A 22018-nucleotide genomic window follows, 5' to 3' on the forward strand; every position below is an offset into this window, starting at 1 on the left:
TATATGAGTTTTATGCCAATGCTACATTGTTTGCATTACAGTCATTTTGTAATATATTTGGAAATTGAAAAAGTATGATAATTTTAGCTTTTGCCTTCTTTCTCAAGATTACTTTGGCTATTTGGTATGATATGTATCAAAAGCACCAAATATGAAAAATTGATCATTGGCCTTATCAAATTTGTAATGAGCGTTCTTGCTTTGGTCATCATAAAAAGTAACACATGGCACAGTGTTTATTTTGGATTGCACACAAACTACATGGAAAATTTGATGATAACCATCGGATATCTCCCCAGAAGTGCATACATAAAAATAAGGACAAAATATTTATAAATAAAATTTTAAGAAATTAGCATATTCTCAGTTAAGAACCATTGTTTTAGACGAATACACCAAAGCATTTGATAAGATGAATGTATTCTATGCCAAGGCAAGTTATATGCTAAGGACATAGATAAAATCTAAACAAATGAATGCAGCTCTATTCTAATAAAATTTTATTTTCAAAAGCAAGTGGAAGGCCAGATATGACCCACACATCATAACCACTGACCCTAGTCTTTACCATATGGTAAACCAAATCTCAATTTGCATATCTCAAAGGCTAAAGAGCTCCTTATCTTCAAATGAAAACCATTGTACATAAGGATAACAATATTACCTATGAAAGTGACTTGGAGAGAGATAGTAACACACTCTGAAAACAGAGAACATTTGCTAAATTCATTGCTTTTCTCTTCTTTTTTTAGTAGGTTGAAGCCATTACGTTTCTTTCAGTCAGATGCTTCTTTCAAAATGTCTTTTGTAGATGCAGGGAGACTTTTAAACAAATACCTGCAACAAAGCAGAAAATTGTCAGGCTGAATTTGGAATACAGAGGATAAAAGACACCAGAAGTTAATGATATGGTGAGTGGTACAATATACTCAGCACAAATAAGTTAGTAATGACATGATGAAAAATTTTTGGTTTAAAATGAGGAAGAATGATAGATTAAAAAGTTGTTTCCTAGGAAGATTATTTAGCCAGCAATGTAAAGGCGGAGAATCGGAGGGTGAGGAAGACGTGAAGATCCTTTGAAGACACTTGATGTGAGGGAGTAAAGATCCATGCCAAGGTGGTGATGGGGAAAGGGGGAAGGAAGAGATAGCTACAAATGTAATCTATCTCAGGAAGAGAATGTACAAAGCTTAGAACTCTGCTGAATATGAGAACAAAAGTGGCAGAGGTTCATGTTTTAAATTTTGAATCAAAATATCCTATAATTGACATTCTTAGCTGACAGCACGTGATTAAAATTTTTACTTGGTTTAAGTACATAGGATTATAGAAAGTCAATGAGGTTAAGGCTACATGATCAAGTTTTGAACCATAAGTGCAACACTATTAATTCCAGTTTGGATCTCTGCACCATATCTCCGGTCTTTCTGTCAGTTAGGTTCAAGCTCTCTCATTGGGCATTGTCAAAGCTGGCTAGACATAAAGTAATCATTGTAATTTCATAGCTAAGTTTCCTAACTGACCATTAGTTGTGGGAAGCCGCCTATGATGGCGCCCATTTCCTGCTTCCGGGTTCTTCCCGGCCTGAACAAGCCCGCCAAATTGTCATGTCTGCCCAGTTACCCGTGACGCTAGCCTATCAGCTTGTTAGACGCGCTTCTCTGTGATTGGATACTGCTTCCCCTTATAAGAGGTTGTTCCTGCCCCCAACGGGCAGAAGAGGAACCAACACTGAGGGTGGCGGACCTTGTTAGGTCCGGTTCGCTGTACACAATAAACTTTGAGAGCTGATCCTGCTCGAGTCTGGCCTCCTGTCTTCGGCGGCTCCGGTCATCTGGTGGCCCGTACGGGGAATCAAAGTTAAAAGACTCAGCGACGTGCCTCTTCGGCCGGGAGGTGCGATTGCTGTCGCCTGCGGTACGACGGAGTACCTGGCCCAATAACAACGGAAGGCCCCGAGCGCCTCTTCTCTTCACCCTGATCAGCTAAGTGAGATACAGCGGTTCCCGGGACAGGTGAGTACTGGATCGCCTGGGTTGGGTGGACGCACCTAACAGATTTTGAGCGCCACACGGGTGGACGCCGGTCTTTTTTTTTTTCTTTTCCTTTGCATTTGTTTCGCTTTCGTTTCGCCATTGTGGGCAACGCTGCTCGCAAACCCCTCACTGACTCCCTAAGAATCCTGCTGCGGACCCGAGGCATCTACATAAACCGGGTCACCCTTTCGAGATTTCTGGATCGTGTTAATGAAATTGCCCCCTGGTTTTGGCCCACGGGCTCTCTAACCCTCCCGTCATGGGAGAAGTTAGGAGGGGATCTTAGATGCGCCCGAGAAGAGGGACGCTTGGATCCCATGGTTTTACCCCTGTGGGAACTGATTAGGGCTTGTCTGACGGACGAACAAACCCCCGGGCTTTGCTCAGCCCGACAGGCTCTTGACAAAGCTCGATCCGAGTGCTCGGAGGAGCGCGAAGTCACGCCTGACTTTGGGCCTCCAGAGAAACACAAGGGCTCCGATTCTGATTCGGATTCGGAAGGCTCAGAAGAGGAGGCCGTCTTTGCTAAGCATGACCCTCCTACACCATTAAAAGAGGAACTTAGGGCTCGGGAAGATAAAAAGGGGAACCAAACACCACCCTGCCCGAGCTACCCCGCTTTGCGGGAGGAACTTAGGTCCTTCCGCTCCTTGGCAAGTTCGCGACCCATGATCGCCCCCTTCAGGGCGCCAGGCCCCACTGCACCGCCGTGGCCGGAAGAGGAGTTGCTCCCTGGGCTGCCACCACAACCTATGGCACCGCCCTGGTTAGAGGGAGAGCTACTTCCTGGGTTGCCTTCTGCGCCCCCATCTGGGGAGGGAGGAGGACGTTCCTTCCACCAGAGGGTATGGTCGCGGCTTCCCTTTGAGTGTTCCGGTCTCCATGCATTCCCGGTACAAGTAGGAGGCAGGGGAGGAGGAGGATATTACGAGCCCTTAGAAATTAAACAACTTAAAGCTATCAAGGACGCAGTTTCAGCTTATGGGCCCAATGCGCCATTTACCATGGCGCTTTTAGAGGCATTGGTAGGTCTGTGTAATCTCTTCACCTCAACAATCTATTGGTGTTAACCCAAGAGGACTGCGCCCCAATCATATTTGGCAAATGGATGTTACACACATCCCAGAATTCGGAAAACTCAAATATGTACATGTTTCGGTTGACACCGCTTCTCAGGTTATGTTTGCTTTGGCAGAACCTGGAGAAAGGGCCACCCATGCTATTAATCATTGTCTTGCAGCTTGGGCTGCTTGGGGAAAGCCCAATATACTAAAAACAGACAATGGTCCTGCCTATACCAGCAAAATTTTTATGACATTTTGTCAACAAATGGAAGTCACTCTTAAACATGGCATTCCTTACAACCCCCAAGGACAAGGCATCATTGAGCGATCCCATCGGACACTCAAGGGTGTCTTACAAAAACAAAAGGAGGGAATAGGCCATGGCCTTACACCCAAAGGAAGAATATCATTGGCACTCTTTACCATAAATTTTTTAAACCTTAATCACAATAATCATTCCCCTGCCATGGAGCACAATAACCCGTCCCCGGCCAACAAAGGGCTGGTGAGATGGAAAGATGTCCTTACAGGACAATGGATGGGCCCGGATCCAGTGGTTAGCTGGACCCAAGGTGCGGTTTGTGTCTTCCCACAGGAACCAGGCTGCGTACCGCTGTGGGTCCCGGAAAGATTGACGCGAGCAGTAAACTCCCCACCAGTTCCTGATAAAGCACAGGAGGATAAGCCCGCGGACACAAGTCAACTCGACCCTTCTGGGACCAACGCTCAGCGCCCGAGACCATCTACAAACTAAAATGTCTGGTTTGGAGCCTTTTCTATTCTGTGGGTTCCTATTAATCACCCCTGTCCGCACAAATTTGACCAACACTGTTAAAAATATGACAGCTTGGCTGCAAGACACCTACCTACCTAAGTTTCACAATTTGTCCCTCATACTCAGTCAGGAACTTGACAATATGGACGGTATCCAACTAGGTCCAGTCAGGTTCGATTTATCAACTTTAGGCAGTGTTATAGCCAGTTTGTGGGAACGAGTCACCTCCTGGTTCTCCTGGCCCAACCTGACTACTTGGATCCTGATTGCCGTGGCCATCCTAGTGGGGCTTGTGGTTATTAAATGCTTGTTAGATCGCCTCATACAAACTCAGCAGTAGGTTAACATCACAGCTATGGCAGCCATGCAAATGGCAGCAGGTGGCCCATCAGGCCAGCAGGCCGCCGCATATCTCCTTCACATTGCAGAACATCAGCTATAAGAGCTGAGTGGGCAAGCCAATGACGGGTAAGACGGGAAAAGCCCTCCCGGTCAACCTAAGACAGGCTCCACTCAGATATACATGGCCTATAAGGCCAGGGGTCCCTTCTGGAGTCAAATTATTGGCATTGAGATGCAAGACCAAGGGTACTGCAGTGCCATCCGCCCCAAAGGTTGGGGGGAAGGCAGGAATGAATGTCTATATGCATCCAGGTTCGGTTCACAAAAGCCTGGCCCTGCGAAAAAATGAACCACTCACCTTGAGCATGGTCCTGGCGCAAGGATATGCACAAAACAGGGTGATGCACAACAGGGTATAGACCTCTACATTCTCTCATGCCTCGGCCTACAAGGTAGGCCCACTCCTAGGTGTCTAACAGCAACAAGGTCATAGACACCTTGGAGGGACCCACAGACCATCCTATTTTAATAAATAAAAAAGGGGGAGATGTGGGAAGCCGCCTATGATGGCGCCCATTTCCTGCTTCCGGGATCTTCCCGGCCTGAACAAGCCCGCCAAATTGTCATGTCTGCCCAGTTACCCGTGACGCTAGCCTATCAGCTTGTTAGGCGCGCTTCTCTGTGATTGGATACTGCTTCCCCTTATAAGAGGTTGTTCCTGCCCCCAACGGCGGAAGAGGAACCAACGTTGAGGGTGGCGGACCTTGTCAGGTCCGGTTCGCTGTACGTAATAAAGTTTGAGAGCTGATCCTGCTCGAGTTTGGTCTCCTGTCTCCCGCGGCTCCGGTCAATTAGTACTTCATTTTTCTAGGGAAAAGAGCATCTGGAAATGTTAGGATTAAGAAGAGCTTCAAAAATATATATTTTCCTCAATACTTCAGCAGTTAATGGAAAGTTGGAGTGTAGCATGGTTTTTGTGTTAACAACATGAGTCCAGGACATATTATGTAAACTTATAAATAAAACTCACAGAGATTTCACAAACTCAATTTACAAAATGAAAATGATAAAGTAGATTCTAAAATTAAGACCTTGAATTTGATTTATCTGCAATTCACACAATTGTGTCATTCTGTATTTTTAAAAATTATACACGAATATATATGAATGCATTGCACTTAGCATCATTTTGATGTCTTTATTGTAATATGTCGTCTTGATTTTTAATCTCAAAAGAAGCAGTGACAGAATGTTTAAATGAATTATAGAAGATGAAATAGTGCATTAGAAAGAAATGTTAAAAACAGAAGACTCATTTCATCCTTCCTCCTCAGGAAAGCATGCATGAGTTGCCCTCTTGTTGATATACTCATTGGTTTGCAATTCAATCATGGATTCCTCACATACATTTGATGCAGTCATCCTGTAAGATAATCCATCTAATAACTGAAGACTTGGCTTCATATACTATCAACATAAGTAAATAGAGTGAATTAGGAGTTAAGTCCTAAACCATGTATGCAAACGCTTATGAAAATACAAATAAACATACTTTTATTCCATTCATGTTCCTTTTCAATACAAGTTATAAAAATGCGAGTGAGTTAGATATTTGACATTTTGTGAGGTCATTTGAGAATCTATATTTATGGAATTACCCAATATAAATCTTGGTGAGATATAGATCTTTCCTTCTATTATAGAAATGGGATATGCCAGATTCTTCTTTTTCCAGTCCCTGACAGGAACTTAATTTGAAACGACTGACAGATATACACAAGAGGATAAAGAACTGAACATTATTAATACCGTGGAGTCATGGTGTGTCAGCCACAGTCTGCCCTCTGGCCACCAATGACTCAGGTTCCTCCTACTTGCAAAACACTTTCAACCTCTCCCAAACTTCCCAAGTGCCTCACTCTGCTACAGTACCAGGTGTAGTCCAAAATTTTATCATATAAAATGTAGGTGCCATAATGCTGGATGCCATTCACTGTGCACAGCTCTTGGAGCATAATTATTGTCCATCTGTCTGTCTGTGAAACTGTCCCAACACCCTGGACACGCACTTGTTGGAGGAGAACAGTATGGTAGCTGTAGATTTCCTGGTTCCAAAAAGTGAAGAATACGTTAAAGGGAGACAGCAGTTTACTGCACCTCTGAAATTTACCTGCTCTAATTTTGAGTCTCTTGATTACTTAAAAAGCTTAGCAATAATGTTCCAAAGCTCTCTACTCTGCTCTTTATTCCATTATTTGAGTCACTTTTTAAAAAATGGAAACTGTATTTGTTTGTAGCATGTATAGAGCCTATGTGTGAATGGATTGAGGGGTTAAAAACCCTGAGACCTAATCTTAGGGAGATCCTCACAGATTCTTGGATTTTATCCCAGAAATTCCCACCAAGTTCTCACCTGGAAATAAAGAAAAATTCCCTCAGGATTTAAGCAAAGGGATGAGAAAGGTAACCATTTTGAAACAAACCCAGATAGTTCACAATAACAAAGGCCTGTCCTCCAAGAGAAACTTTCCAGAGTGTTTTCTGACCTTGAACAAAGATAATCAGAAAACTACATCTCCCTCTCATTTTAAGGAAGAACAAAGGGGTTAAGAAAGTCTTCTGAAGGCCCAAGACTAGAGATTCTGCCTCAGATTCAGTCAAAAATCTAACATTTAGTCTTAAAACTTAGAGAACGCATCCCTTTTCTAGCAGTTTACATCACAACAACAGAGCTGACGTACACTGTGGTAGAGTGCTACTGGAGGAGTTTTAAAGCCGATTATTTAAGAAGTACTGAAACACAGAGAAAGCCTTGGAGGAAGCAAGCAAGGAAGCTAGAGGAAACTGAGTCATCTGGCATTTATAGCTATAATAAACATTTAATGCATCCAAATACCTAGCCAGATTAGCAGGTAATCCTCAAAGCTGCCACATACTTAGTTAAATTCTAATTACCTGATACCATGTATACGCATTCTGTAAAGCATGGAGAAAAATACAGGATGGATAAAGCCACCATCTGAACTCGACTTGGATGTGACCCTGATATTACCAGTAAGGGCATTATAAAATAGCTATGATCAATATGTCAATAGTTGTAGTGAAAAAATTCTAGATAATATGCAAAATTAGATGGATAATGTAAACAGAGAGATAGAAATTAAGAAAAATTGAAAAGTAAATACCAGGAATGAGAATTAAATCTGTCATCATGACTAGGACCATAGACACATAAAGCATAAATACTGCACAGTTTCTCTTATATGAGAAACAAATTATAAATAAAGAGCAAAATGAAAGATAGATAATAGGAAATGGGGAGCTAGGTCTCGTTCAAATGGGAAAGAGATCAAGAGATGGAAGGAGGGAGGAGGGGAAGGGAATGGAGTAGAAAGGAATAAAGATGTGTTATGCACATGAACCAACTCTACACGAGTAATGTATACGTACTGCAAATCTGTATGCACAGAAAAAAAGAAAAGTTTGTGTGTAAAGCTTAAGGATTTAAATGAGTCACTTCTAAGTAACTATTTTGTTTACCTTTTAATAATTAATATTAATAGGCTAACAGATATTTGAGAGCAGAATTTGGAAATATTGACTAAATCTGAATTCTTACTGCAATATTTAAATCAAATACACTTGTGGAATATTTAAATCAAATACCCTGAAAATCAAATACACTTGTGGAAACTGAAATATACTGTCATTTGTTGAATAGTCCTGATAACATGGATGATGGTAGGACTTTTAAGTAAATTATTCTTTTTGACAGAGAAAGGTAAACTACTTCTGTACTATAAATGAAGAATGCATTATCTACGCTCATAAGCACACTTCAAAAAGCACAGGAAACAAATCAATGGACATAAAAATATATCAATAGAAACTACCAAAACTTAAATGAAAGGACGAAAACAGAATATCCAAAAAAGTGGGACAATTACTACATGTGTCACATATTAATGATAGGATAGCAGAAAAAAGGTAGTGAGTGAGAGGGAGAGTTAAATATTAAAAGTAATCATGGTTGATTTCCAAAATTAATGACATAAAATGACAGCTCTAAGAAGTTCACAAAAAGTAAGCAGAATACATAAAAACCCTCTATTTGTAAGCATGTCATGTTCAAAATGTAGAAAACCAGTGGCAAAAGGAAACGCTGGAAATAATAGAGGAAGGATGTGAATTCTATTCAGAGAAATTCACTTTCAAACGTAAAGCAAAAAAAAAAAAAAAAAAAAAAAAAGAAGACTTTACCCAAAAAACAAAACTTAAGAAAAGTTGTCACCATTTTACAAGAAATGATAAAAGAAACTTCTGAGAGAGGGAAAATTCTATAGCATCAGAAGCTCAGATCAACGTGAGTCTGGAGCATCACAGAATGCTTTGATAGGCAAAAGAGAGCATCAGAGAATGACCAGATGAAAGTAGAATAAAAGTTTTTAATTTATAATTTTTCTTGAATTTATCATAAGTTTTTTTTTTTTCAAATGTTAGCAACAATGTAGGATGTGGTGGTGGTGTGTGATTGTGTGTGTGACTCTGTGTGTGTGTGTGTGTGTGTGTGTGTGTGTGCAATGAATTGTAGCAGTGTGATAGGGAATGATAAGTAGAAATTGAGTTTTTTCACTGACAGGCAGTACTGTGTGATTTAAAAATGGACTTAGATTCATTGTAAATAGATATTCCAAACTCTGATGCAACTCGTTTTCAGAGATGCATAATTAATATGCAAGTTCTAAGAAAATGGAACTGTATAAAATACTCAATTACAGACAAAGAAAGCTGAAGAATGATGAAAAGACAAAATAAGGGACAAGTATAAAGAACAGAAAAAAACTTCATAACATGCTAAGTGTTAATCCAGTTATATTAGCAACTATTTTAAATGTGGTTTATCTCGGTAAACTAATTAAAAGACAGAAACCACCAGATCTGATTTTGTTAAAAGACTCAACCATATATCATCTATAAAGGCACCCACTTTAATTATAAAAACACAGATTAAAGGTAAAGGCACAGAGAAATAGGTAAGACGCTAATGTTGTGAAGAAATCAGCAGTCATTTGAATTTCACACAAAACAGGGGCCTCAAAACAAGGAAAACATCGTGGACACAGTGCCTTAGATAATGGCAAAGCAAAAAGCTATAACAAGTCTCAACTTGTAAGCCCTGAAAACAATGCAATGAAATTCATCACATAAGAAGTGATAAAATTGCAGGAAGAAATAGACAAATCTACTGTTTAGTTTAATACTTACGTATTTTTTCTGTTAGTAATCAACAGATCCAGTATGCAGAAATTAGTAAGAATATAGTGGAATAGAAAAATGTTCTCTGTCAAATGGATCTAACTGATGTAGATTTATTACCTCATGCAACCAAAGAAGAATACACACCCCTCTCAAGCACATATGCATTCATCTAGATAGACCACGGTATGGGTCAGAACCAATTCAACAAATTAAAAAGAATAGAAATCATACTAAGTTTGCTCAATGATCATAGTGGAATGAAGTTAGAAAAGCATTACAGAAAATTAGCTGAAATATTAAAAATATTAAGCAATGAAACAACACACTCTAAAGTAACATGGCTCAAAGAAACAATCTCAGAAATTTTTTAACTTTTTTAATTAAATGAAACTTAAAATGCAACATATCAAACTTTGTAGGGTACAACCAAACATATGCAAAAATTCTGTTTAAAAAACAACTTCGTAAACTGAACAAAAATATTTTTAATAAGCATAAACTGCAATCAAATGGAATTTATTCCAGATATGGGAGGCTGATTCAAACACCCATAATCAATTAATGTAATCAAATACATCAAGAGGCTGAAAAATTAATCTAACTCCAAAGGGGCTAGCAAAAGAAAAAAGAAAAGAAAAGCAAAAAGGCACAGAATACCACATCAGTTAGAAAGTGTCTGCATAACAAAGGAAACAACATAGTAAAGAGAAAACCTGTAGAGGGGGAGAAAGTGTTTTTGAACCACAAATCTGAAATAGGTAAATACTCAAAACTATGTAAAGAGTACAGAAAAACTTCAACACCTAAAAATAAATAACTTCATTTAAAAAGAAGTAGAAGACCTAAATGGATATTTATCAAAAGATAACACTCAACTGGAAAACAGGTAAATGAAAAATACGCAATATGACTAATCATTAGGGAAATGCAAATTAAAGTCCTAGTGAAATATCACCTCACATTTGTAGGAATGGCTATTGTCAAAAAGATAAAGGTGATAGAGGTTGCCATGGTTGTTTTACACTATTGGTGGGAAGGTAAAATACTATAGCTATGATGGAAAACACTTAAGAAAGTTCCTCCTAAAATTCAATGTAGAACTATCATATGATGTAGTCTTATGATCTAGCACTGAAAGACTCCTTTTCCATATAAGGAAACCTCCATTTCGCTCTAGTTTGTTGAGATTTTTGCTTCTAGATTTTTGTTTTCATTTTTAATCTGAATGTGTTTGGGTGTGATCTTATTGCTTTTATTATTTATTCATGGTAATAATACTTAAAATCTACTCTCTTAGTAAATTTCAAATCCACAATACAGTGTTATTATCATCATTAAGTTACACAATATAGCTCTTGAAATTAATCTTCCTGTTTACCTGAAATTTTGTAACTTTGAACAAACTCTCTGATTCTGTTTTTTCTTGTACCCTGTTAGCGTTCCTACTCTATTTGGCTTTCAAAGAAGGAAATCCTGAAACTTATAACAACATGGATGAACCTGGAAGACATTAAGTTAAATGAAATAAGCTAGAGACTGAAACAGAAGTACCACAGGATCCAACTTTATTTTTATATTTCAAATATAAAAAATCAAATTCTTAGAAACTTAAGGTAGAAATGGTAAGAGACTATGGGAAAAAAGCGCGTTGGAAAGTTTGGTCAAAGTTACAAAATTTCAGGTAAACAAGAATATTTTAAAAAATCAACAAGCAAAAATCTCAACAAACTAGATCTCTATGGAGGTTTCCTTATTTGGATAAGGAGCATCTATGAAAAGCCTATACCTGACATTATACTAAAGAGTGACAACCTCATCTGTGGTGACGAACATGGTAGTTGCCATGAATAGGCTGTTTGTGTACTGAGAGCTCTAAAAGGTTTGCCATCACTGATGATGCCTTCCCCTAGAGATCAAGAAAAGGTATGACACCTACTCAACAGCACACTTGAAGTACTACCTAGGGCACTAGCACAACAAAAAGATATAAAATATGTATGAATTTGAGAACAAGAAATAAGGTTCTCTCTATTCACAGGTGGTAGGATGATCTTTGCAGAACATTTTAAAAAACAACAAAAGCTGCTAAAACTAGAAAGCAATTATAGCAAACTTGTACTATGCAAAGCTAATATGCAACAGTCACCTGCTTTTCTATCCGCTATCAATGAACAATTGGAATTTGTAGTAAAAGCACAACGTGTACATTAATATAAAACGTGAAATGTTAAGTCATATATCGAAAAATATGTAGATCTATATGCAGTGTTACTAAGATTTATGTTAACGATCTCAGGAAGTACAAAAGTGATAAAAGATGCAGATGTAAGTCAGTGGAGTCATATTCCATGTTGATGGACAGAGAGTGATACTTTAAAGATGCTAGTTTTTCCCAGCTTGATTTCAAGATTTAATTCAATCCCATTGAAAACCTAAGGAAGTTCCTTTTTAAATATCAACAGTGATTTCAAATTTTATGTGAAATGGCAAAATATCCAGTATAGTCAATACAATAATGAAAAGAACAAGGTTTATATACAAACACTACTCGTCTTTGAGATGTACTATAAAGCTACAGAAATCAACAATAGACAGACCAATGGAACAAAATAAACAACCAGAAATAGAGCTATAATAATATATTCAACTGATCTTTGATTGATGAGTAAAGGCAGTTCAATGGAAGAAGGTTAATCTTTTGAACAAATGATGCCAGAAGAAAATCAACACGCATGTAAAATAATGAAATCACATCTCCACAAAATTTAAATCAAAATGTATCAAAAACTTTAATAAAAATTGCAAGCCTACTAAACTTCCAGAAGATAATATAGGAATAAACCCTCGATAATCTAACTTGGCAACTTGGTTGTAAATAAAAACCCCAAAACATGATACATAAAAAAAAAACCGCAATACATAAGGTTTTTTTAAAAATTAAAAACTTTTGCTCTAACAAAATATATTTTTGTTGACACTGAGGATTGGACCCTGGGCTTTTGCACTGAACTTCATGCCAAGCCCTTTTGAAAATACATTTGTAAGCAAAAGAAAAAAATCAAAGCATGGAAGAAAATATTAGTAAATTAAATACCTCATAAAAAATTTTATGCAAAATGTATAGATACTTTAAAAGTCAGAAATAAAAAACAAGTAACCAATTTTAAAATGCGTAAAAGATTTAAACAGATACTCTACAAAAGTTGTAGTTGATAGTTCACATTTTGGTAGCTCTTACCAAGAAAAACAATCTTATTGCACAGCTTAATAATCACACTGCTAAGGATTTATCCAATTGAATTAGAAACATATTCATATAAATCCTAAAGATGAATGTCTATAGAAGATTTATTCACGATTGTAAAAACCAAACAAACAAACGAACAAAAACAACAACAAAAAACCCCAAACCCCAGCTGTGACAGCCCCTCAGTAGATCAATTGTAAATAAACTAGTTACATCATACAGTAAAATATTCTACAATGATAAAGATTAATTATTTATCATGTCCCCAAGAAATACAGAACAACCTTAAATGCATAACATGAAATGAAAGAAGCCTTTCTGGAAAAGTACACACTACTTAATTCTAACTATATAACTTTGTGGAAAAAAATATATATATAAAAGAGAGAAAATAGAAACAAAATAAATGAGGTTTTGCCAAGGTTTCAGGGATTCTAGAGGAGGGATGAACAGACAAACTATGGGGAGTTTTACAGACGTAAAACTATTTTCTATGATACTATAATGAGAGATAAATTATGTACATTGGTCAAAATCTATCAAACTATACAACACAAACAATAAATATTAATATAAATGATAGCCATTGAAAAATGATAATCTATCAATCTTGCTTCACTGACTAACAAATACAGCATATTAATTCAAGATATTAATAATAGAAGCTGTCTAAGGGCCCATGGGGATCTGGGAACACTCTGTACTATCCGCTCAACTTTTCTATAAATCTGGTATTTCGAAGAAAAACAACATATATTTACTCTCTTACAGTTTCTGTGAATCAGGAGTCTGGGAGCAGCTTAGCTGAGTGTTCTGCTCAGGGTCACACACAGCTGCAGTCGACGTGCTGGCTGGACTGTGGTCATATCTGAAGCTCTGGGTCCTCTCCCAAACTTAGATGGATGTTGGCAAAATTCCCTTGTCCCTGTAGAAATGAGGCGAGTTTGCTTCAAGGCCAACAAAAGCGTTTGTCGCTGCCAGTCCTAGTATCTGTCCTCTAGACACTTGTTCAAAGATCTAGCCTGATTAGTCCGAGTCTGGCCAGGATAAACTCTCCTTTTGCTTACTCAAACCTAACTGATAGCTCTTCATCATATTTTCAAAATCCCCTCCCTTTTGTGTAATAGATTAACATAACCGAGGCTGACAATGTATTCTTTTGGCCATATTCTATTAGTTGGAAGCAAATGAGGCGATAGAAAGCAATACTGAGAAAGTATGAAAGGAGAGACAGCTGGTAAAATATTTCTTGGTTTTGGAGGTCGTCACGTGAGCGTAATCTTTATGTGCTAATGTATTCTGAGTCCTCAACAGGCTACATAGATGAGTCACAAAATTTGGTCACTACTGATATAATTGTATTTAGATCTTTCACTTTGTTAATGGTGTAATTTATTAATATAACAACCACTGTTAAAATACAGTGGTGCCTCAGTTCACAAACTTAATTCTCTTCATGATTCTGGTCACAAATCAAATTGGAAAAGAACCAAGTGAAGTTAAATGGTTAGGTTCAATGCTGACCTTATGGGAAAATTTGATTCTGTTGTCATCCAACTTGACTTGTGACCAGAATTATGGAAAGAATTAAGGTTGTGAACCGAGGTACATTGCATATATTTCCTCCATTTTTAAAAATTTATTCTGACTGACTGTTCTCCCATCCTCATGTATAAATATGCAGCTATACTAATTGGTAACTTTATATAAATAATAATGCTTTTAAGGTGTTCTCTGTTCAATTCAAAAGTGTATGTTCGTGAAAGAGACAGTCATAAGGACATATCAGACATAAACCTAAATAACTGGGCTATAGGAATTACACTGGATAAGTTCTATTTTGACAGTATAGAAAGATCAAGTGTCAGTTTGGGTGCAGAAAGAAACTCACCATGACTTATAGGCAATGATAACATGTGTTCTTGAATGTTTTGTTCAGCTATGAAAAATTTGAAATTATGTTTTACTGTTTTTTAATTAAATATATTTTTCCTCTCTTCATTTCAAACAAAATTCTTGTTTAGAGTCTTTGTAGACCTTTTAATGCAAGATTCTTTTAATAGGTGTTATATTTATATTTAACATTTTACTTTTAAAAATAATAATTAATTCTTAAATACATACACAAGTTGAACCAATGCCACATATTATGAACTTACTTTTTCAAAAAAAGTAACATGATGCCCATATTGCAACATATTCACAGTTAAAGCAGTGAAGCATTTCTAACAGAACCCTGAGATTAACAGGCTTTTACTTTTAAATTCCTTAAACTGTAGCAGTATCACAGATGACAACAAATGAAGACTGGAACAGAAATTGGATCTATCTCTTGGTAGTAGAAATCTACAATGAAGCTTACTTTTGAAAGCTACAGAATTTCCTGAATAGAAGATAGATCTCAAAATGGAGAAACTTCGTTTCTTCATATCCCCCAAATCATAACATTCTCCATCTAATTCTCTCTTTTCTGATTTAACCCTCTTATCCTATGCTCACTATCAATGTATGTACAGCCTGTCGAAAATTAAAAAGAGAACATTGTTATGAGCAATTCTGAATTGTGTATCACTGGAATTTTAAATCTGATTATCTTTTATACACTAAAGGCTTTTACTTGTCAACATTTATAAGGAATCTCTGTAAGACATGATGGAATGTCTTTATTTGGTGGTTACATAGCTCATACATGCTTAACTATACCACTGAGGTACACTGTACCTCCCAAAACAGATTGGGACTATATAGCAAGAAAGGAGACTATTATATAATTACTCTTTCCCTGTCTACCAATTAGCTGCTAGTGGCCAATGCTCAGATTCAGTAGATTTAAAAAAAATATATTAATAACTAATGTTTATTAAGTGTCATACAGTTTTCCAGTGGATTAAAGATATTTTATTTAATACTCAGAAAAATCCCTGAGATAATTACTTTTTTACCATTTTAAGAAAATTGAGAAAATTGAGTATTTGAGAGGATAAAAATTTTCTCCATCTGATTTAATAAATCCTGCTCGCTAAGTCTAAGGTAATAAATAGTAGCAATTCAGAATCACAGGACACTTGTTATGTCAGGATCAAGAGTGCATGTTGTAAGAAAGTTCCTGAAATACAACTTTCATAGAGAAAGAAGCATTTAATGACTTTAATATAACAAAAAACACCCTTTCTCCTCACTGGTCTTGTCAGCGAGGCTAATACGTGGTCTTGATAGTTAAACTTCATTGTGTGGGCTTCATTGGCTTTGGAAGCTGTTTAGGACATTACAAAGCAAACTTCTGGATGGGTCACAGAGGCATGACTTATGACCCTGTCCCTCTTTTTGCTGACACTGTTTCCTGACCACCTGAAACTCAAAAACTTTATACCACAATGCCCTTTTGACATGATAGTCCTGTCTTTAATCCAGCTGATGGTGAACTGAATCCTCTAAAACAGTGAGCCATCTGGAACCTCTCCTCCTTTAAATTGTGGGTGTTCAGAAGTTTGCCCCAGTGATTGGAGAGCTAATAAAATGGTAGTCAGATGACAGCTGTAGAGAACACGATAGATCCCACAAATGTTGGCTAACGGATGCACTGATGAATATCCAGCCTTGAATGTAAATTGATTCTATTTCCAGCCCCAGCTGTAGCCCTCACTAATCTCGTGAACTTCTTAAGGTACTTAACCTCCCTGAACTATAAAAATAGAAACATCTATATAAACAAACTGTAAAAATAGAAAAAATAGAAACATCTATAGTTCTCTACAATTCAGCATCCTCATCTACACAAAGCAGGAAACGGTATGTTTTTAGGCTGTTTCAAGTTGCTATGGTTTGGATCTAAATTGCCTCTCAAAGCTTGCATGAAGACTTGATCCCTCATGTACTGTGGTGTTCAGAAATGACTGAATCATTAGGTCTCCTACTTCACCAGTGAGTTAATCTATTGAGGGTATCATAATTTGATGGCATTTTGGGGAGAAATAGTGGAAATAGGAGATGGCACTGGATAGAGGGTGTTGATCAAGGGTCATGACCTTGAAGATTGTGTCTGGTCCCTGGCCCTTTCTCAACTTTACCTTTCTCTTTCTTTCTGCTTTCTAGTTGCCATGAGTCAAGAAGCTTTCCTCTGACGCACCTTCATGCTATGATGTTCTGCCTTACTACAGGTCCACTACAACGGCACCAGATGCCATGTACTGAAACCTCTGAAACCCTGAATCTAAGCAAGCCTTCTTTCTTCTAAATTGTTTATCTCAGGGGTTTGGTCATAATACTGGAAACCTAATGCAGAAAGACTGAAATAATGTATTAAAGAGTGGAGGAGTGCTCATCATAAAATGAATGCCCAGAAAAGGGATCTTAGCCTTCAGTCCTTATAGGTTTAAATTACACATGAGGTGGGCATCTTACCAGAATTTTTTCAGACTCATATTGGAACTTTCTGTATCAATTGGAAAACAAGTGTTTCAGTCACTCACATTGTGATACATCTGAAAACTGACCAATACAGTCTGTCCACTCATCTGTCTGCTCAGACATCTATTTCTTTAAAAGAAATTCATAAGCCATACATTATATACTACGTGGCATTCTGTACACTGGGAGTGCAACAATGAACACATTGAGCAGCTTACTATCTATATTAAACTTAAAATCTACTATACAAACCAGGCTGTAACTGAATAAATGGTAATAAATTTACATTAATGGTGGATAGTAAGATGAAGACAATTTCAAGGATACCACAGATACTATTAAACAATATTTTCTTCATAGAGCCAAAATTTTATCAGGAAATACATAAATTTAAAAAGCAATTATAAAACCTTGTGACAAGTGCTATGGTACTAGTTATATAACGTGCCTTTGGCAGAAGATAACAGAACTGATCAAATCAAACAGGAGTTGGGAATCAGATAGTGCAGTTTCTCATGGTGATATTTAACCATAACAAGATGGAGTAAAGAAATTTAAATAGGGGCTGGGGGTTTAGCTCAGCGGCATAAGCGCCTGCCTTGAAAGCAGGCAGTCGTGAGTTCGATCCCTGGTACCGATAAAAAGGAAAAAGACAAAAAAAAAAAAAAAAAGAAATTTAAATAAAGGAAAACTTGTTTGCAAACTTGGAGGCATATAGCCCGATGCATTTAAGGCACTGAACAAAGTTCGGTACAGGGTTTCAGAAATGATGGAGCAAAACCTGAAGCTGTGGCAAAGAGACGAAGATCCTGGGGGAAAGCAGTTGAATGGATGATTCAAACAATTTCCTTTAAGTTTAAATTAAATTTCCACTTATGGGAGTGGAAATGAGTTAAAATATTATTGCTCCAATGGACATCAAGAGTGAGCATAGTGGGAACAGTTAAGCGAGAAACTTGGAAGAATAAAATATTTGAATCATAAAACGAAATGACAGAGTTTACATCAGAGGTTAAGAAATCAGACATACTAACTAGGTCAGAGTGTTGGGAGCAATGGAATTAGCACCTAAGATAGAGCGGGAAAAACAACGGATTACTGAGGATAAAGAGAGATCAAAGGGCCTGTGGACAACGAACGCTTCTAAGACCAAAGTAGGAACAGACCAGAATTCCATGAACCACTGACAAGATTTTAGTGAATGCAAATGATTGAAAACTTACAGATACTGATTAGATTTGTGCTGCCCAGCACTGTAGCTGGCAATCACATGTTCCATTGAATACTTGAAATGATTCAAATACACCACGGTTAATAAAACGTAGTTGTAACATGAATTTCTCTTGTTTCTATTTGCTCGAGTATGGCTACTAGAAACTTTAAAATTACATAAATGCTTTACAAGTCAGCTTAGACCATGTTATTTTGAATAGCACTTAATAACAGAAGAAATAGAGAGTGCTTTGCCTGAACAAACTGATGCTCAGGATTCAGGGAGGACTTACACATCACATAGCAGTACCTCTGGTGCAATTATTTATGCGCTTTGCTTTCATGGGCTCTTATTACATCATAAACCTGAGGCGAAAGTAAAAGTGCTGATTCTATTGTTATAGGGTTGTGATAAAATGGACATAATTGCTTGTACCAGAACTGATGAATCTTTGAATTTGAATTCGATTTTCATCGACCTATTCTTCCTACCTGTGCACAGAGTTGATCTCTTGCCATGAAGACAAGTTTGCACGCAGCATGTTTTCTCAAGGAACAACAAAATTTGCTGCTCTGACTGTCATTCCTTTCCTCTTGATATTGAACTGTGAACTAAGGCTTGTCCTTTCTTTCTCATTGTGTGCTAAAGATCTACACCTAGAATTGGATTTAAGGAGAACAGACAAAGCCAGATGCTTAAGTTGGATAGAGAAGTTCTCCCAACAATTTAGCTCAGTTTCCTAACCTTCTGTCATTGAAAGGGGCACGTCATAGCCACAGTCAATAAGAAAACAGTGTTTACCCTTGATTTTTTACTCTTTTATCATGTCATCATTCATAAAATCATGTTAAAGAACAAGAACAAATAAAGAGCAGACATGAAAAACTAGAAATGGGTCATTTAAACAAGTGTGTAAAGACAATGTATTGTACCATGGGATATTAAAACATTTCATTATCAAGTAAATAATCAGAGTAATTTTAAAAGCTAGCCATCCAAATAGAAATAAATTTCCAAATCCAGAGTTTTGTTACAGAATCTCTGGGAATAAGGTCAATGAATCTAAATTTTTAGCAAATGATCTACCAAAATGTGAGAATTGCTAGCCTAGTCTTAAACTTTCCATTCCACTATGAAACTAGAGATACAGAAAAATATTAGTGACTTACTCAAGGTCACATGACCAAGTAAATAGCAGAACTTGATTTTAAACATAGGCCTCCTAATTCCTACGTTGGGAATGACATCGCAGCATCTGTGTGCCAGGTACTGATCTCTACTCATGGAGCAATACTTCTGCTCATCTTTTTGAGTCTTTTCAAATTGGTTTTTCACAATGAGCTAGAAGTTTATTTTAAAAACAGACACTCAAAGTTGAAACATACCATGTAAGTAAAGAAGTTTTCCTTCTTCAATGAATCTCCTCTATAATGCTTTCATTACAGTTCATCCTTTCTGTGCACCTCTAAGGATACAGTTCACTAATTCATAAAGCAACCTGTTTCAATTTTACATTGTTCTGAATACTCAAAAGTATCTTTTGTAGTTTAAAGCTGTCTTCTTTAAACATCTACCTAATTATTTTTATATTCTTTAAAAAACCTCACAGAAGAAGTGACTCTTTCTCCAACAGCAACCTTAACTGTTTGGAGATAGTTCTCAGATTCTACAATCCTTTTCTTACTGTCTCAAATGGGGCTTCTTTTCTATAACCTAGATGCTTTACTTCTTCCAAACACCATTTTGTGATAGTTTCCAGAATCTTTAAATCTCAGGGCTCTAAATGAGGCTCAGTGAAAATTTTTGTTTTATTGTACTGTGTTTAAAAAAATTGTGACCCAGGATATAAAATTAGTAGACTACACACAAAAATTGAATTTGCCATAATGTTTATACCAAGGTAGACAAGTAGGCCTGCATGCCTATGATATCAAGCCACCAATCCACCACTCTAGGTATATGTATGTCCCCTAACACCTGGTGTGCTGCTGGTGTCTGTGTTGCTTGCCTAGCTCCCACAGGCATGTGACTGTTAATAGAAGCATACTTCCTGCGCTGGTGCTTCTTTTCAAGTGAACTTCAAACCTCAGATGTAGCTTGCCCAACATGAAAATCAGCGCGAAGATCGCATTTTCTGTTCCAGATATTAACCTCTGCTACAGATAGGTTGCCTCTTACCTGGACTTTGGTGCAGTTTCATGGGAATGCAGTGTCCTGAATCCTGTCTCTGTCTACTTTAAAGTCAGTCGTCAGAGAAACTTCTCAAAAAATAAACTTTGATCACAGTATTCTGCTGCTTGCAAGTCTTGGATTGATCTTAAATTGTTCCTTGGCCTGTAATTCAAAGACCTCACATTTTAAATTTCGCATCGAGTTCTCCACAGGGCTGATCTCTGTTTATCTGTGATTCCCACGAAGGTGGCATATGAACATTATTTTCACTTTAGCAAAATTGCCTGTGTTCCTAAATAAGTCCCTTACACCTACATAGGACTACACCTATGTATGCAAAAGGTAGTTAGTTACTGCTTGCAGTGCAAATCTCCATGGAAAGGAACTTAACAGAACTGTTATTCTGTTATACACACAGTTTCAAATAAGGTATATTTTTTGTTCATATTTAAATGTTTGTTATTTCAGAGTTACTTGCATTTCAAGTTAAAGTGAAACAAATTTTATGAAACCAATACTGTATTCTTCTGAGATCAAAGTGCATTTGTCCTAATTTGAAAGCAGTTATCTTTAAATTAAGTCATTGGAAAGTATCTCAACACATAAATTATGTGTAAATTAAACGACCTACAAAATGGTATGAAAAATAACAGTGAATGAATTTGAGAAATTAGCCAATTATAGATATGTAATATAATGTAGACACTAGTCCCCAAATGAAAAGATAAGTTCCCACATGCATCATCCTTACAAATTAGAAAATAACTTACTGGTCTACGGAAATAATAGACTTTAGTCCTTTTTTGTTGAAAATTTTATGTACTTTACCCACCTTACTAGGATATTTTCATTGGTCCTTCCATGGTCAACATTAGTGGAAATGTAAGCACACAGGATTTGAAGACAACAAATATCAGTGGTATACCTGAAATGACCGAAATCAGATCCTCTAGTAGCAACACTTCGTAGTGGCAAAAATACTGAACATTTTTTGAGTCAAAGCCTGAATTCCAGTCAGTTCCAACGCTGTTATTTCTTATGCAGCAAACTCTTTATTTCCATACTCTCACTTTGTACAAATATATTATGTATGTGGAAAACCAGTACTCAAAAACAAGGATTCATATGCTAAATAATGTTATTTTTATCATAAAGTTTTGTTTTCCTTTTATATATTCATGATAAAAGAGAGTGTTTTGATTAAAATGGGAAAGAACTTAAGAATATAGATCCAGGAGATCTGGGCTTCAATCCAGTTTTTCCATTTACTAACTTTTGTTTACTTAGTGACTGTTATGAGCCCTGATTTTCTCATTTTCTAAATGATGTTGGTGGCACTTATACCACAGGGTTGCTTTGAGAATTAGCAGTGGCTCACCCTGGCTGGTTGTGTGGCTGATGTTAACTCAAACTACAACTGGGGCGATAGAATTTCTTTCAAAGATTTTTAACTCATTTGTGCAACAGCCTTTACTTTAAGTTTCTTTCACTCAACTATCT

At 37.0% G+C, this 22018-nt stretch overlaps 1 long non-coding RNA gene across 1 annotated transcript; it reads right to left on the reverse strand.

Annotated features, from left to right (window-relative positions):
• Positions 1-13502: 13502 nt before the first annotated feature.
• LOC134475384 (uncharacterized) lies at positions 13503-21447 on the reverse strand. Its single transcript, XR_010046484.1, has 3 exons — positions 21351-21447; positions 20525-20680; positions 13503-13651 (listed from the first exon to the last, which is right to left on the reverse strand). It is a non-coding gene; the product is annotated as an uncharacterized LOC134475384 (long non-coding RNA).
• Positions 21448-22018: the final 571 nt, after the last annotated feature.

This window comes from Cavia porcellus, unplaced genomic scaffold (assembly GCF_034190915.1).
Source record: "Cavia porcellus strain 051 isolate PalLab524CR breed Dunkin Hartley unplaced genomic scaffold, mCavPor4.1 scaffold_3, whole genome shotgun sequence".
Lineage (NCBI taxonomy): Eukaryota > Metazoa > Chordata > Mammalia > Rodentia > Caviidae > Cavia > Cavia porcellus.